The sequence below is a fragment of the Cupressus sempervirens genome, chromosome 11 (genome assembly GCF_028749045.1).
Source record: "Cupressus sempervirens isolate cs-2001-9-10 chromosome 11, ASM2874904v1, whole genome shotgun sequence".
NCBI lineage: Eukaryota > Viridiplantae > Streptophyta > Pinopsida > Cupressales > Cupressaceae > Cupressus > Cupressus sempervirens.
In genome coordinates this window covers 284,415,373-284,433,816 of record NC_143128.1, presented here as the reverse complement: position 1 = coordinate 284,433,816, position 18,444 = coordinate 284,415,373, and positions in this window count along the sequence as shown.

Genomic DNA, 18,444 nt, shown 5'->3' with positions numbered 1-18,444 from the left:
TTTAACCCATTTAATGAAATGTTATTACTTATTAAAATACTTACAATGGGTTACCCTGGCAGCCACTTTGGGCCTCAACCTCCATTGCAAGCCACTTCTCAGCTTAACATATAGATTACCTACCCTAGGCTCATAAAACTATAAATCAAAGAATCACAAATTTCACCTCATCCCTATACAAGTGACTAGAAAGCATCAAAATATAATTCACATTAGTTCTCTATGAGCAACTAGAAAGCATCCCCAAAAATACTAATCGAAGTCTCAAATGGTTAAGTCAAATATGTCATAACATTCACTTTAGTTTCACACAAGAATAGTGGAAAGCAATAACGAACAATAAATAAAAACTCATCATAGAGTATACTAACACATTACCATGGTTGAGTTAAAAAAGATCAGGATCAATTCATTATAAAATCATAAATAGAAAAATCTCAAGCCTCTAGCAAACGTTCTAGAACTGGTCAACACACTAGTCAACCCAAATCCAAAACATAGATAACATACAGATAACACAATGTAGGTTTCATAGTTTGGTTTGATTTTGAAAACATATTGTTGAGTTAAATGTAAGGTTTCAGTTTGTGTTTCAATGTACGTTTCAAGTAAAGAAATTCTCAATTTACCCCTACAAGTTAACCCATTCATTTATTTGAATAAAATATAGAATTACCCCCATATGTTTAATGTTAATTTTTTTAAAATAGTCAAGGATAATTATTTATTTATTTAAATTATCAAAATAATTTCATTGATTTTCAATAAAATAATTTGCAATTTTATTAAAATTAGAATTTAAAAAAAAAAGTAAATCCACAACTTTATTAACTAAATTTCATTATTAAATAAATTAATTAAATTATACTTAATTGAAATACATTATATTATGTTAAACAAATTAATAATTATATATATTTTAATTAATTACTAAAATTAAAATAGTTAATGAAAAAATTATATAATAATTAATATTAAACAACACATAAAACTGTTTAAAATAAAATAAAATTTTACGAAAATTAAATCTACAAATTTAATAAAAAGGCATTCTTTAATAAAGTCGTCAGCCCTTTTAAAAAGGACGACCACCTGCTCACAGGGTGCCTACAGCCACAATGGTACATACCACTACTATCAAAGTATCCTGCAATCAGTAGGGGTACCACCACTTTGCGATGAGGGGAGGAGGTGGGTGGAACCCTCCCTCCCTATTAAATTTTACATTTTTTTCTTTAAAAAAATATTTGTTTAATAAATAAAACAATTCAAGCACCCCACCCCCCCCCCCCCCCCCCCCCCCAAAAGATCATTTAATATTTTTTTTTAATAACAGGTTCCAACATTAATCTGATAGGAAAAATACGACCAACCAGTCAAATTTTCTCTTTAAATTTTCCTTTTAAATTTCAAAACCCTCCCTGGTTTAATATCTAATTTGCAAAATTAATGGACAAGGTTTCTAAGATAGTTCAATCTCTACGTATAAAGAAGAATTAACATGCATGCTAAAAATTCACAATATTAAAAGCACCTGTCACAAGGAATCATTCAGATAACCATTCGACAGTCACGATGAAGACAAGAAAAGAAAAAGCATAAAAAACTGTGTGAATAATCACAAGAATCTACCTAGACTCTGATGTTAATCACTACACCCAAGAAGATTGTGAGAGAAATTTCTCCTCTCAAAAACCTTCTCTCTTCTGAAACTCTTTCCTCTTTCAAAATTCGCAGTCCTTTGAAAATGAACCCTCAATTGGTGATAAGGAGTTCTCTCCTAAAATTGGGGCACTAATTGTGTGTTCACTCGAAAGGACTCCTTGCTCACCAGAATTTAACTCTAAATATCTTTTCTTTATCTTTTTTCATGCACGTTTAATGAATTATAAAATAACTTTATTTAATTTCACTTGACTTCTCTTATCAATTAATTTATTAAATTTTAATCTCATGCACACTTTATGCAATCATAAAACTTTTAATAAATTAATATTTTTTTTTTACTTTTTAATTTATTTTTGAAACATTAATTAATAAAATATTCATTAAGTTAAATAATAATAATATTTAGCATTTATTTAAAAGTGAACTCTAAATATATTATGATTAAATTAAATAAATATTATCACATTCTAAAATTAAACTTATAACTTTAATCTTTAAATTTAATTCTTTTTATTTAATTAATTTTCCAATTAATTAAATATTAAAAATATCATAATAATTTTCCATTAAATTAAATTATTAATTTAATCATTTAATTTGACTTAATTAATAGAAAAATCACCAAAGACTTATAGGACAAAATATGAAAACCCACCATAGAAAAACACATAGAAGATCAAACTAAAGGGTTATAATCACAAATTTACATCATACAACACATTCGGAAGGTAAACACCTTAGATACTTGTCCTAATTTTCTAAGACAATTGGCTTAAAGGTTTACGATTTGGAGTTAAGAATTTATCTCCCCTCTCTTACCATTGAGATAATGCGATAGAGTACGCTCATCCTGGCAATTCAGGGAAGTCTATACCCAGTACTTGCAATCGGCATAAAATCCATGCATGTACAAACACATTTATACTAAGCTAAACAGGCAATGGTAGGAAGCAGTGCATCACATAGATCCTGACTAGTATGTGACTATGAGTCCCTTCCTTAACCACATCAAAATGCCATAGATAAAGAAAACATACACGCACACCATACACATGTAGTATGGGGTAAGTATCCATAAGAAAACACATATGATAATCCATCTAACTAATCATCATTAATAACTGAAAATACTATAATAATCATCATGCATACATGAAGTATAGAGTACCAAGTAATATCATCATAAAATCAACTGAATATGAAACAATATCTGATAATCTCAAAATACTACTACTAATCATCAAGCATAAAACTGGCCTAAAAGAGTTCGGCAATGATAACAAAAATGCAAACTAGGGGTAGGCACTACATGTATAGCTTGGTGAATACATAGACTTTATCATTACATTACATGATTGTAAAACAATCAAACTAACATTACACTATCACTATCCAACTCATTCAATTTCCCTTTGAATACCATACTTATCAACTCTGTCATCATCATACTTTCTTCAAATCCTCTTTATTAATCCAATCTTCTTCATTAATCAAATGATATTGCTCTCTACTTAGTCACCATAATGTTTAACCAAGACTTTGACATAAATGACATTATCAGTCAATCTTCCCCTTTGGCATTGATGGAAACACATAAACAAATGATTTTATATTATAAAACATTACATAAGATAATCATGTAATACCCCTCCCTTTCTATTATTATAGAATTAGTTGTTAAAGTTTTATATGAATCTTCTCTAGATGGGTCGTCCCTTATTTGATATTTAAAATGTAATACTATGATATGTTGAGTAATTGATTATGTCAAGTTGTAACAATTTCCTAATTGCAGTGATGATGCTTTAATTGCTCTTAGTTAATGAAATTATTTTTATAATGTTGTCATATGGTGTATCTTAGAATGATATTTGTTATGCCCTCATGATGATGATATGTTCATGTCAGAATATGATGTTATTTATATTTAAGATTTACTATTATGCATACCTCATACTTGCATGTGTATGGTGTGTGTCTATTTTACATTTATGTTTGACATGCCTGATATGGTTGAGGGAGGGAGTCATAGTCACTTGTTATTCGATATTTGCATGATGTACCACTCCCCACCATTTCCTATTTAGCTTAGATATATATTCACATGTAAATTCTCATCTTTCATATAAGTTTTCAAGTATTGGGCATCGACTTTTGTGAATCATCACGATGAGTGTGCCTTATCACAATAACTCAATGGTAAGAATGGGGAGATAATGTTCAGGTCTAATCCCAACCATAGTCTAATTACTTATCCTGAGAAGGAGGACATGTATCTAACTTTCCACCCTTTTTAAATCCATGAGTTTATCTTTGCCTGTGTTGTTTACTTTTGAATTTTGGTCAGTTTTGGTAATGTTACTTTTATGTGGATTTGGCTATGTGATTTACTTGGTAAATGATTTAATTATAATATCTAGGGTTAATCATATAATACTGAGCATTAATAAATATTATTTGATTAAAAATTAAATATTAAAATATGAGAATATTTAGTTATTTTAAAACTAATTAAATATGTACTTTAATTCAAAAGACTTAATTTGAAAGTCCAATTGAAAATTTGGTTAAAGAGAAATTAAAATATGATGATAGTCAATTAATTAGAAATTAATTAAATATGTGTTTTAGTTTAAATATTTTAATTTGAAAAGTTGGATTATAAAAGGATTAGAATATTCAAAGATTAACAATTTAATATTATTTTATTATAATTACTTAATTAATAATAATTTAATTAGAGTTGCATTTAAATAATGAGCTTTAATTAGTATTATTAATATAAATAATAAAGTGCACTTTAAATAGTGCTTACACTAACTAGAGGAAAAGAAAATAAAAGAATATTTTAATTAAAAAGTTATTTAAGTGTGCATGAAAGAATTAAATAGTTAAAATGTTAATATTTTTAATAAAGTTAGTCGCTTTTTAAATATGGGGGAATAGAAACCCTAGTTAAGGTTATGGTTCTTTATTAGAGGGTTTGTAGTTCATTTGAGAGACATGCAGATTTTAGGGAGTGAAAATAGGAATCAAAACAAAAGAATTATTGAAAGTTTCGAAAGATTTGGATTTACATGCATTCATAGATCGTCTCATATTTTAGTTGTTGTTTGAGGTAGGGTTTCAAAACACATTGTAGAATTTTATTTAAAGATCTATGTACTTGATGTTTTTCTTGGTGCTTGCATAATGCTTATTAATTTATTGTGTTAATTCTTGGATAAAAAATTATGTTATAGAATTTGAAAAGGAAAATTTATTAACCAATAAATTTGAATGGGAAAAACTATAGAAAAAAATCAGAAAAATATTATGATTGTATTATTTTAAAACCCTTTCTAATATAGGAAAAAATTGATTATAGAAAATTGGAAGAAAAATGACAAATTGAACAACTAGGGTTTCAACTTTAAATTTGTCGTTAGAACCCTGTGATTTTCATGAATTTTCTAAATAACGATAAATATTCTTCTTATATCTAAAATGATTTGGTTGCAAAATTTATTGAAAAAAATAAAAGATTAATTGAGAGGAAAGTATGTTGTAACTAAACGTATACATGCATGTGAAAACAAATATAATAAAGATAGAAAACTAAGTATGTTATGGTTCCATGATTTGAGAGATCAAAGGCATGCAGAAATACTAAAATAAGTTGAGAGATATCCTTCTCAGGCATTGTTGTACTGAGATAATTTGAGAAGGATATCTTTGCCCAAAATATGCAATAAAATCTATTGCAAAGCTGAATAATACTCTCCAGTCATCTTTTTTAGAGGTACTAGTTATGAATAAACTTAATCTACTACTCCATCCACTCTCCTCCATTCTCATTAAATTTTAATAAAAATTCTTAAAACACGGGGGTTATTGTTTGCAGCAACTCTTTAATCTTTGTTATTACATTTTAATTGAATGCGTTATTATCAGTTACATTTGCAATGAACAGATGTAAAAAAAATTATAAAATATATGACAATTAAATGAATGTCGATTTTTTTTTTAAATAGCAAAAGTTTACATTGATGAATGCTTCCACTATAGAAAGTCTCTCAACTTAATTATGGTTGCATGATTTGAGAGGTCAAAGGCATGTGAAAATACTAATTGCATGTTTCTTTTTTAAATAAAAATATAATTTAATTTTTAAATTTATTTATAAAAATTAAAATTAAAAAAATTAATTTATTAAATATTAATTTTAGAAATTAAAAAATATTATTTTAAAAGTTATTATCTATTTATTTCAAAAATTAAATAAATAAATACTACTAATTTTCTTATAAGTGAGTTTTTTAATATTATTTCTTTTTAAAACTCTTAGTTGGTTTTACTTATTATATATTTATTAATGCAAGTGGAGTTACAAATTTATAAATATATAATTGTGATTTTGTTATATTTTAAGAAAATTTATAGTGGAGTTCGCTATATAATCATCTAGTTATGAATATTTAATATTATAAAAGAAAATGTAGATAACTTAATTATAATTATAATTTCAAATTTGAGTTATCTCTAGTTGCATTATGAATTAAAGAAAAAATAAATATTAATATTAGACTTAAATAGAAGTCAAATTAATATATTAGAAATGAAATTGAGATTAATATTTAATCTAATAATATATATTTATATTATTAATTAAATTATTTGTGATTTAAGATTAATTAAATTAATAACATGATAATGTTGCATGATATTTTATATGCATAAAGAGGTTTGACATTTAAATACTTATTTATTTAAATAAATATATTAGCCTAACTATCTATATAAACATGTTTATTCTTACTTTAATGCTAAACACATCTTTATGGCCAAACTAAAAAATACAAAATGTTGGAATTAAATTATATGGCTGAAAACTATGTGTTTTCTTAAATATTATGTTTATAGTCTTGTTATGTTTATTTCCATGATAGTTTTCTTTGTGGGTTGTTTACTTGGCCAAGTTAGGATGTACACCAGAAGCGTTTTTGAGATTTCTTTTATGATTGTTTGACTTGATATCATGATGTACTTTATGACTTGAATTGAGATTTATGTTTTATAAGCTTTATGCTATTGAGCATTTATGAGAACTTGGGTTTTGAGAACCAATGTTATTTTTGGGTTGCATGTTAAGGAACCAAATTTGATCAGTATTACTTTGTGGTATGGGACACAATTGTGGTTTGTGAGTTTTAGGAAGGTAGTCTAGGTGCATGTCTATGGAAGTGGTTGCCAGAGTAACTCATTGTAAGTTGTGTAATAAGTGATAACATAGTAATTTAAATATTTAGAGAATGTTAAAAAGATAAGTTAGAGATTATGTCACGCACATGTCTTGAGCGCTTATATAGGCTAAGGATGGGAATGGGATGATACCTAGTGAGAGGTATGATTGGTTGTTCCTCATCTTCATAAGGATAATCTAGTTTTGCATGGGTCATGTTGAGGGTCCAAGGTCCAGAGTGACCAATCAAGGGTAACTCAACACTTTAGGGTCTGAGGTCTAATGAGAGACCACTCTAGGTTAACTCAAGTAGCTTGACCATATGAGGACACTCTCTAGTATGTAGCCTAAGTCTCTTTCGGGTTTTCTTTATATTTGCCTCTAGTGGTGTATTTATTGTTGGATGTATTTATTGTTGATGATTTACTTTCATTGATGAAAGTTTTTATGTATTGGTTATTATGTTTGTGACACTTGACATTGATTTAAAAGTGGTTGTATCTTTTTGGTTTTGATATTTGATTTGTGCTTGGTATCTATTATTGATTTTGGTATGTGATGTTGGTTTGGATGAGTGTCTTTTCAACTTCGGTTATCTTTTCTTTGTCAATAGTTTGAGTTATCCTTGAGGTAGGTTTGGCTATCAAGAGCCCTTGATTAGGATGTTTTATCATTGATTATTCATATGTTGACTGTTCATTGTCTTCCCTACATAGTGGGAGTGAAAGTTTGACTAGGTGACCACGTGGTTGAGAGGTAGTGACTTCTTACCATTTGGGTCTCCCACAAATTGACAGTTATCAAATGCTCATGGATATAGTTGTACCTTTATCATCTATGTTCTTGTCTTGGGGATTTCTATTCATTTGATGTATCTATGTATTATGTATCTTGTATCTTGAGATCTTACAAGATGTGATATTGTATATTGATGTACGTGTTCTTATTGTTAAATACCATGCCACATGTGCAGTGGATGATGTTATCTAAAAGTACTTTATCATTTCAGTTGTTTTTATCTGTGTGTATATGAGATATGTATTTCTTTATTCATTTTATGATTATGGATATTGTACTTAAGACTTAAACTTGTAAATAAAACTTTCTTAAACATGACTCAATGCAAAGAAACTCTTCAGGAATGAAATCTATATTGTAATTGTATTTGTGTAAATGTTGTGTTTGTCTATATTGCTTTTGCATTGTTATTTGATATTGTTTAAACTATTTTTAAAATAATGCAGTAAACATTGAATCATGTTAGGTTATTTCTCTTAGGTTCCTGAATGGGGGGTTATAAATAAATTGTATGCATTGACAACAATACAAATTTTTAGCTCTTGGACTTCATTCAGGTTCCCTACAATAGATTTCATCATCAAGTGTACTTGGTATATATCTTCATCAAAATTAATCTTTAACATTTCTCCCTCTTAGGATATGCTATTTTTATATTCAGTAGTATCTTCATTCTTCTTCTTAACATATCAGCTCCCCTTTGATATTTCTCTCCTCCTTTGTTCTTTTTCTCCTTTTACTTATTATCTCCACAGATTCTCTCCCTTTGACAATAATCAACAACCAATCTTTAGTTACTCACTCCATTTGGTTATTCTCTCCTCCTTTACTTATCTCCCCCTTTTACTTAATATCTCCTCCTATGACAACAATGATAAAGGTAACTATAAGTTCCAATGTGAAATTTATAAAATCTTGTAGTTATACCTGTACCATGCCTATATTATTTATATTAGTTTCATTACAGTCATCTTCAAAAATTTAGGAAATAATCCCTAAAGAGTAAACTCTTGCATCAACTCCACAAACATATTCATGTTCAACCATGAATTAATACAACATGCATCTTCACATAGTGAATTTTGGATAGGGGAAAGAAACCTCTTAGAAACTCAAGAGCATCCTTAAGAAATGGTTTATTAATTATGTCTGCAATTTTCTCCTTAGACTTCACATATTCGAGTCTTACTTGTTTGTCTTGTACTGTCTCCCTCGAATAGTGGTACTTGATTGACATATGATTTGTATTTGCATGCATCATTGGATTATTTGATATATTTATTACACTAGTTTTATCACAAAAAATAGTAACATGCTCAATTATCTCATATTGCATTCCTTCTAACAATTACTTAATCCAAACTTGATATTAGAACAATTAATTGCAACAACAACACACTCAGCTTTAGTAGTAGATTGTGAAATACAATTTTTTTCTTGCTCAACCATGTTATCAATTTTTCTCCTAAAAATAAAGCTCCACCACTTGTTATTTTTCTATCATCAACATTACCATCCCAATTGATATCAGTATAAACTTTAAGAGTAAAGTCGCCATCTTGTTTATACCATAATCAAAAATCTTCAATCCCTTTAAGATATTTGAATATCTTCTTGATAGAAGTCATGTGTGTTTCCTTCATATTAGATCAAAATCTTGCAACAATTCCAATACCATGTGCAATATCTGGCCTACTATGCACAACAATTTTCAATTTACTAATCATTGATCTGTATTGTGTTTTATTCACCTCAGCAGTAGTATATTCTTTTGAGGATTTAACTCCAATCACCATAAGTGTATTGACTAGTCTTAACTCATCCATCCCAAATATTTTTAAAATTTCCTTTACATATTTAGATGGAATCGCATATATACCATTATTTGTTTGATGAACTTGTAAGCCAATGAAAATTTTGATCTCATCAAACATTGACATCTCAAATTCTTTACTTATTTGATTAGAAAATAATTTACATAGCAAATCATTTCCACAAAATATAATATTAACCACATAAAATTGCAGCAATCAATGTCATATTTTTAGATTCACTCTTCAAATACATATTATTGTTCTAACTTGTTCTAGTAAATCCAATTTTAATCAAATAAGAATGTAACCTTTTCATGTTATGATCTTGACACTTGATTCAGTCCATAAAATTCCTTCTTTAACTTCCAAACTAGGTTCTTCTAATCAGGCTCAATAAATCCTTATAGTTGTTCTATGCAGACTCCTTCAAGTATTCCATTCAAAAAATTAGATTTAACATTCATTTGATACACTTTGAATTTCTTGTAGGTAGCATAGGCCAAAAATGTTCTTACTCCTTCCAATCTTGCCATAGGTGCAAAATTATCACCATTGTCCATTCCTTCTTTTTGGGCATAACCTTTGGAAACTAATCTTTCTTTGTTTCTCACTTCTTCATTTTCATTTAGTTTATTTCTAAAAACCCTCTTTTTTTCCTATCACATTCTTGTCTATAGGTCTCGGTACTAGTTTCTATGTGTTATTCTTTTCTTTTTTATCAATCTTTTCATTCATAGCATTTGTCCAATCCTTATTATCAAGTACAGCCTTAACTATTATAGGCTCAAAATCAGCTATTAACTATGTACTATCTCTAAACTTACTTATATCATCATTCCAGCAATCCTATCTCTAATATATTTTTAGGTGAATGATTCTTTCTAACATAGATTTAGGTCTTTTACTCTCAACATTATTCTCACTCAGTTGGGTTAAGCTTCATGCTAGGGTTGTATTGTTTGTTGCTCAAGTAAAGTGGGTTTTTTCTTAGTAGCTCTCTATTGTAACTTGGGTAGTGTGTCAGGTACATCTTCATACACATATAAAAATATATAATAGTATTTTGGTTCCTTGTTTCTTTCAACATTGTTCTTGTTTGCAAACTAATCAATTCCCACATTTGCACTTTCAATCATTATGTTAGTAGCTTTGTTCAAATATTTATATGCTTTTCACTTAGATGAATAGCCAAGGAAAATGCTTCATCTCATTTTGAATCAAATTTACCATTCCTTGCATTTTTATGAATATAACACCTACTTCCTAATATCTTAAAATAACTTACATGAGATGTATGACCATACCAGAGTTCATGGGGTGTCTTGTTTGATCCTTTCTTCAACTAAACTTGGTTGAGAGTATAGACTACAGTGCTTATAGCTTCACTCCAAAACATTTGTGCAACATATTTTTTAATCATAAATGTCCTTGCACAATCCACAATAGATCTATTTCTTCTCTTGGAAATTCCATTTTTTTGTGGTGTCCTTGGTGCAGATAATTGTATTTTCATATCATTCTTAGCACAAAAGTTAGTGAATTCAATAAACATAAATTCACCACCTCTATCACATCTTAGACATTTCAATTGTTTACCAATTTCTCTCTCAAATATATCCTTATATCATTTGAACATATCAAATACATGTGATTTTACCTTCCTAAATATGAAAATCATCATCTAAGTGTAATCATCAATAAATAACATGATTGTCATCATCCAAGTGTAATCATCAATAAATAATATGAACTATATGTCACCATAATAACTTTCCACTCTCATTGGACCACACAAATTAGTATGCACTAATTCCAAAATATTATTATAAGTGTGTGACTTGCTTGAGAAAATTGACTTAGTCATCTTACTAAGCTGACATTCTTTGCAAATAGCATTCTCAGGTTTATGTAGATTTGGTAAACCTTAATTCTTTTCTTTCTACTAGCGTTCAACATATTCTCAAAATTTACATGGCACAACCTTACATTCTCAAATTTATCAAAAAAATATGTATCAATAGTAGGATCAAGATAAAAATAGATTACCTTTTTTTTGCACTCTAGTTCCAATCAGATTCCCTTTATCATCAAAGATCTTGACTTTTCTATTTTGAAACTCTAGCTTGTGACCTATATTGTTCAACTAAGAAACACTCAAAATATTATACTTTAGTCCTTGTATCCAATATGCATCATCACATCTAATTCTATCATTCAAAATTAATGATCCTCTACCTTTCACTAGACATGGAACATCATTACCTAACTTAACAATTCCACCATCATCAATTTCTTCAAGTTTTTCAAACTTAGTTATGTCACTAGTCATGTGATTTGAGCACCCACTATCTATGATCCATGCATAATTATTGCTAACATGTGAAATAAGGTCTTTTTCACTCTCATACCTTTATCCATTAGGATCTTCCTTAATAGCAACATAATTCATCTCAATTGCTTATTTCTCATCATTAGTACTAGATTCAATGTGTTCTTTCCCAGCAATGTAGCATGATTTCTTTCCTTTGTCTTTGTAATCCTTTTTCTTCATGTACAAGTAATCTTTCTTATCATTTATGTCACTCTTACTTCTATTAGGATACTTACCTATAAAATGACCAACTTAATTGCACTTAGAATAAATTAGGGGTAGTTTACCTCTGAATTTACCTTCTCCTCTTGATAATCTCTTTGCAAGAAATGCCTCAATATCATCCATATCATCTTCAAATTCATATTCAATTTCATTTTTACTACTCTTCTCTTTCTTTCAACTACTAATGGTTAGTGAAGACTTAAAAGCATTTCAAAGTTTAACCAAACTATTATCATAATTGCTAACTCAAATATAGTCAACCAACCAATTAAACCATTAAGTGTCAGATCATTATCATGAATAGCTCTAATTTCTTGAATTGTGGAAACTTTTATTACATAAATGAGTAGAAGAGTCCTGAGAACTTTACTTACAATATTAGAGTTACTAATAACTCATCCAATAGATCTGCATGCACTAACAACTTCTCTGATTTGGTTCACATACTATACAACATTGTCACCTTCTTTCATTCTAATGGCATCAAAATTGCATCTTAAGCTTTCTACTTTAGCTCTTAGCACATTTGGATCTTTGTTGTATACAAGTGTCATTTTTTCCTACATTTTTTTTTTCATTAACCCAATTCTTGACATCATCAAACTCAAGATCATTTAGGACAAATGCAATTTTAATCATTAGACTATTGTGGTATTTCTTCTCATCCATTTTCTCTGAGGTTATAGGAAGTGGAAGTGTAACGTATTCATTGTCCAACCAATATGTACCATTTTCACCAATACTAGAGAGATATAGAATCATTCTATATTTCCATGAGGAGAATTTTTCTTTTTTCAAATTTGGTACCTCTCTCTTATACATCTTTGGATCTTTAGCTCAAGTTCATTCAAACTTATTCCTCAAAGCACAGTTCCCTTATACCAATTGTTAGATAACTGAGAGGGGAGGAGTTTGAATCAATTATGACCATTTATCCTACAAACCTTTCAAACACTTTAGTATAAATACAACTTTATAAACATCAATAGCAATAACTTAGTGTTCTCATTCAACTTAACAATTCAATTTTGTAAACAATTTAATTCAAGTTGTTATCTCATTTTTTCTATTATTATTGAGTATAAAAAATATTTCTTAGCTTTTATCTTTTGGTTACCTAATTGTTACCAAGTTGCAGTATCAAGTAAATACAATGAAAATCAACTTGCAACATAGAAAAAGTTACACATTTAAGACCATTTTTAGATAGCTAAGAGAGGGGGTGAATCAATTATGTCCAATAATTATACAGTCCCTTTAAAATATTTCTATACCAATAAAATTTCATAAAATTCAACAACAATCTCTCAATGTAAACATTAATCAAGTCTTTCAAACACTATAATCCAAAATGTTAACTCAATGCTTTTAACATTATCAAGTATCAGTAAACTTACTTAGTTAATACTGATATTTAACTTAGTTATTATAGAGTTACAGTAAACTATAAAACATGTAAAACAACTTGCAACATGACTAACATTCACACATTTGACACTATGATTCTAACGAGGAAACCCTGTGAAGGGAAAAACCACCTGGGACTAGCAAACCAAAAATTTCACTATTCTAAAGTGAGCTCTGTTAGAAGCCAACCTTGTTAAAGGTTATATATACATTGTTTTGATTAAGTAAAAGTAGGTTTTAAAGGACCCGAAACCTATATAACAATAGAGTTCTAGAAACAAGCAAGAGAAAAGAACTACAATGAAAAGAAACCAAGACCAAGCATGAAACAGACCTCAGACAACAAAAAAGAGGTCACAGAGGATAGTTCTAGAAAAAATAGCAAAAGTCTAGCAAAGGAATAGCAACCAACTAGCTAAAGAGTGTTGATCAAATTCATAGCTTAGTCCACCAGAGAATGCATGGTTTCAACAACAGCTTTGACCTCATCTTTCCTACTGGTTTCCTCAATCTTCTTTGGATGGGCCTTTCCTACTGGTTATATATACATTGTTAATGTGACCTTGTTAGATGATTTCAACAAAACATCGTCTAAACCTTATCACTCCTTGTTCCATACTAAAGATATGCCTAATTTAAAGGATTTACAAACACCACTAAACGATGTTATTGTTGAGCTATCATTCTGCACAATGTTAAATGATAGAGATCCTTTCAAATCTCTCTCTCAAAAATTTGATCAATGACCGAATCCAAGGTTCCAGATGGTTTTTTTCAACATGCTAGGTAATTCAATTAAAGATAAATGTTTATGTTTGCGATGAGGCCTTTGCTGGTCCCAACAATTTGCACACATGTTGTTGAAATGTAACCAAAAAGAGATATATTTTTGTATTTTTTGTTTTATGGTGAATGTAGTTTATCAATGCAACTATATGAATTCCTATTTTAGCCAAGTGTTTGAAAATAAAATAACAAAGATAGAGTAACAAGAGATTAAAGCAAATTACTGAAAGGGAAATTCCTAACGGACATAATCCAAACTAACAACACATATGTGAATTAAATTATCAAAAGGATCTGATAGGAAATGAATGAAATTAGGAGCAACACTTCCTCAACTCCACTGATGCAGCTGTCGATGGGAACTTTAATAATAACTGAAAGATGTTTCATGTTTCATCAAATTGTGAGGCCATGGAAAGTGTGCTCACACAAGACAAAATGTTATGCTAGAACAAAGATGATTCTTTCTCCATTCGTCACAACAATAAAATTTGTACTCAACACAAGGAAAACACCAAAACTAAAAGATTGCACAATCATAACAACACAATAAAACCATTGGATCCATTATTATTCATGAACATATATTCAAAAAAATAACACACTCAAGCGAGAATAACTACATTTAGAATGAGAGCACCAATAGCATATATTATTGCATCAAAATAATGGCTCGGAGTACATATTACAACCATGTATTTAAAAGAAATCATCTCCTCCATTTGTGTTAGGAGTGAAAGTTCTTTAAATGCAAACTTATGCTAAAAACTAATTAAAAAAAGCTAATTATATACAAATTGACTCTCTAAATGGTGTTAAGTAGGTCGCCACCCTTGTTTATATCCATTAATGGCTGCATGAACCTTTACTTGACTTAAAGGAATAAAAGAATGAGTAGACAAGAAGATAGAAGCTGTGAGATGATCTAGAAGTCTCTAGAACCTCTAAAAATGGAAGCTCAACCTTATTTAGCTATTTCAAGGAGTTGAACTATTGTCAAAATGTGTTTTTGATGCATGGAATGCTCTAAAATAGAAACTGGTAGTTAACTATCAGTGCACTGCTTTTCTTCAAGACTATCAGCACACCTCTAACAGAAGTGCACCTACCCACCTTGGTGACAGGCTCCAAAAAACCAAAAAAAAATCTTCTATGTGTCAAAACTAAATTTCCAACATTTGGGTTTTCTTCCCCTTTACACCAAAGTGATGTTTGGATATTCCCTTAAACTTATCTATTATCTCTACTACTTCACTAGCTTTCAATAAATCTAATGCATCATACTTATTCTTTACTACTTTTTGGTAGTTTCTTACTTATATTCTTGTCTCCACAAAATCCTCAAGCTTGGTATCTAGTTCCAACAATACTTCTTTAGTTTTGAATGCTTCTCATACATCATATTTTGATGAAGCATTTTTTAATGTGTCTCTAAATTTTTGAACTATCAATTACACCAAGGAAAGCTTGGCCTTTGACTCATCTTCAAAATCCTCAAGGCTAATGGCATTATAGTACCTTTCTACTTCTGAAAATTGTTCTTGAGCTTTATTCTTTATTTATTGGATTTTGTCATGTAATCCCTCCATAGCCTTATTTCCTAAGGATATCTTCTCTATCCAATCATCTAGCTTATCTAACTCCTTTGATGAGTATACTTCAATCAGCATCTAGTGCCTTTGAGCCTTTATTGGTCTGAGTGCTTATAAATCATTAGCCTCGGTATTCTCTTCATCCATTAGCCAAAAATATTAGTTTACAATGGAAACCAACTTGTTGGTATTAGTTTGGATATGGTGCAACAAGTTTAAATTGACCTATATTATTTGCACTCCTCTGCCTTCAAAACTTTAACACCATCTTGACATGTATCCAAAAATGAGTCCAGTTGTGGCCCTGCTTGCTTCCTTTCAAGTGCAACTCTTAGACCAATCTCAAGATTATCCAAGTCAATAGGTACCACCACTTCATTCAAGTAGCCTCTTAGGAGCTTTTTCTTCTTTTGTAGCATTATTAGCTCTAACTCATCCTGATCCATGTGTTTGAACACTTGCTTGAGGCATGTAGTGATCAACACTTATGTCATGTCCACCATGGTCTTTCCCAATATGACCTCCTTCATTTGGTAACCCTTAGGATTTAGTTCTTTAGTGTTGGCATAATGAGGAGTAATGGTGATATGGGCTAGAAGGTCTTGATCATTATTTTTCATAATGCAGGAAAGTTTTCTAGTATCACCCTTAGCTAGCTTAGGCTTCTTTATTGCTATTTCCTTCATTTCTTCTAGTTCTATTAGCTCCATCTACTTCTTTTGAAACATGACCTCCTTCTTTTGAAACATGATGGTCTAGTCCACATTGGTGGCATATATTTGGTTGAAAAAGTTGGTTCTAAAGCAGGTTCCTTTCCCTTATTCGTCCTTTACAAATTCTTCTCATATCAAGAAAGTTCTTCAGAGGGAGTTTATGTGCTCAGTTGGGCTAAGGATCTGGCCTTTGTATCTAAGGGAACTTGTTGATTTTCTTCTTCTATTTTCCCTTCTTCAAATACTTCATGAGCATGAAGTTGTTGATATTCTCCTTCCTCAGTATCTTGACTTTCTTCTTCTTGGACTATCAGAGGAGGTGGTACTACTGACCCTTTATCCATTATTGTGTCCAGGTCTAGTGGTGGTGGTGGTGGAATGCCAAGAATTCCCTGAAGTAGAGGAGACAATTGATTCCAATCCTCTCCCAATAGCTCATTTGTTGGGGTATCCCTTATCTTCTCACCCACCATCTCGATGCCTACGGGCATGAAGTCAAAATTTGAGAGGTCAAAAATATTAGCTCCCTCACCTTCCATTTTAGCTATCCATTTATGTTGTTCATCTTCTAAATTTTCCACTTGGATAGGTTCTCTAGGGGCAGATGGAGGTGTCTAAGTCAAGCTTCTCCTTTTCTCCTCCTCTATCACCTTAGCTAACTGGGTTCTCTTATTTAAGGGGAAAAATTCAATGTGTTCCCCTTCTTCCTCATGCTCTTCTTCTAGAATGGTTTCTAGAACCTAGGGTGAGGGAGTGATCTTCCTTTCCAATTTCCTCCTCTTGACCCCTACCACCATTGTGTTGGTTATGGCTATCTTAAGCATTGGTGGCAAGGCTTCTTCCTCTAAGGTTCTTGGTGGTAGGACCCCTTTCTCTTCTGAAGGTTCAACCTCTTGTTTCTTTTTTGGTTGCTCTCATGGTTTCTCTTCTTGAGCTTAGTCGGCTGGCTCTGGTTCATGATGGGCTTTTGTTTCGTGGGCCTCATTTGCTTGCTTCCTTTACCTAGGGGCTTCCCTTTTCCTTTTACGTTTTCCCTTATCAACTTCAAAATACTCAACTTCCCACTCTTTTTGATGTATTATTTATGGCCTCACTGGTGATTTAGCAAGATAAGTTGGTATAGTGGCCTTGGCATATTTTCCTTTCTTAGGCTTGACAGTAGCATGTAAAGGTATGGCTTGGGGAAATAGATCCATCTAAAATGGCTTTTGAATCCATTCCCTCATCATATCAAATGGATCTACTAGGAAACCAATTAAATTAGGAGTAGCACTTTTTCAACTCCATTAATGCAATCATTGTTAGGAACTTTAATAATAACCAAAATATGTTCCACATTTCATTAAATCATGAAGCCACAAAAAGTGTGCTCACATGAGGCAAAACTCTATGCAAGAACAAAGATGATCCTTTCTCCAATTCATCATAACAGTGAAATTTGTTAACACAAGGAAAACACCAGAACTAAAAGATCGCACGATCATAACAACATAATAAAACCTTTGGCTCCATTATTATTCATGAACATATATTCCAAAAAATAAGACACTCCAGAAAGAATACATACACTTGGAATGAGAGCACCAATAGCATATATTATTGCATCAAAATAATGGCTCGAAATACATATTACATCCATGTATTTAAAAGAAATCATCTTCTCCCTTTGTGTTAGGAGTGAGAGTTCTTTAAATGAAAACTTATGGTAAAAAATAATAAAACAAAGCTAATTATATACAAACTGACTCTCTAAATGGTGCTAAGTAGGTTTTCACCCTTGTTTATATCCATTAATGGGTGCATGAGCCTTTACATGACTTAAAAGAATAAAAGAATGAGTATACAAGAA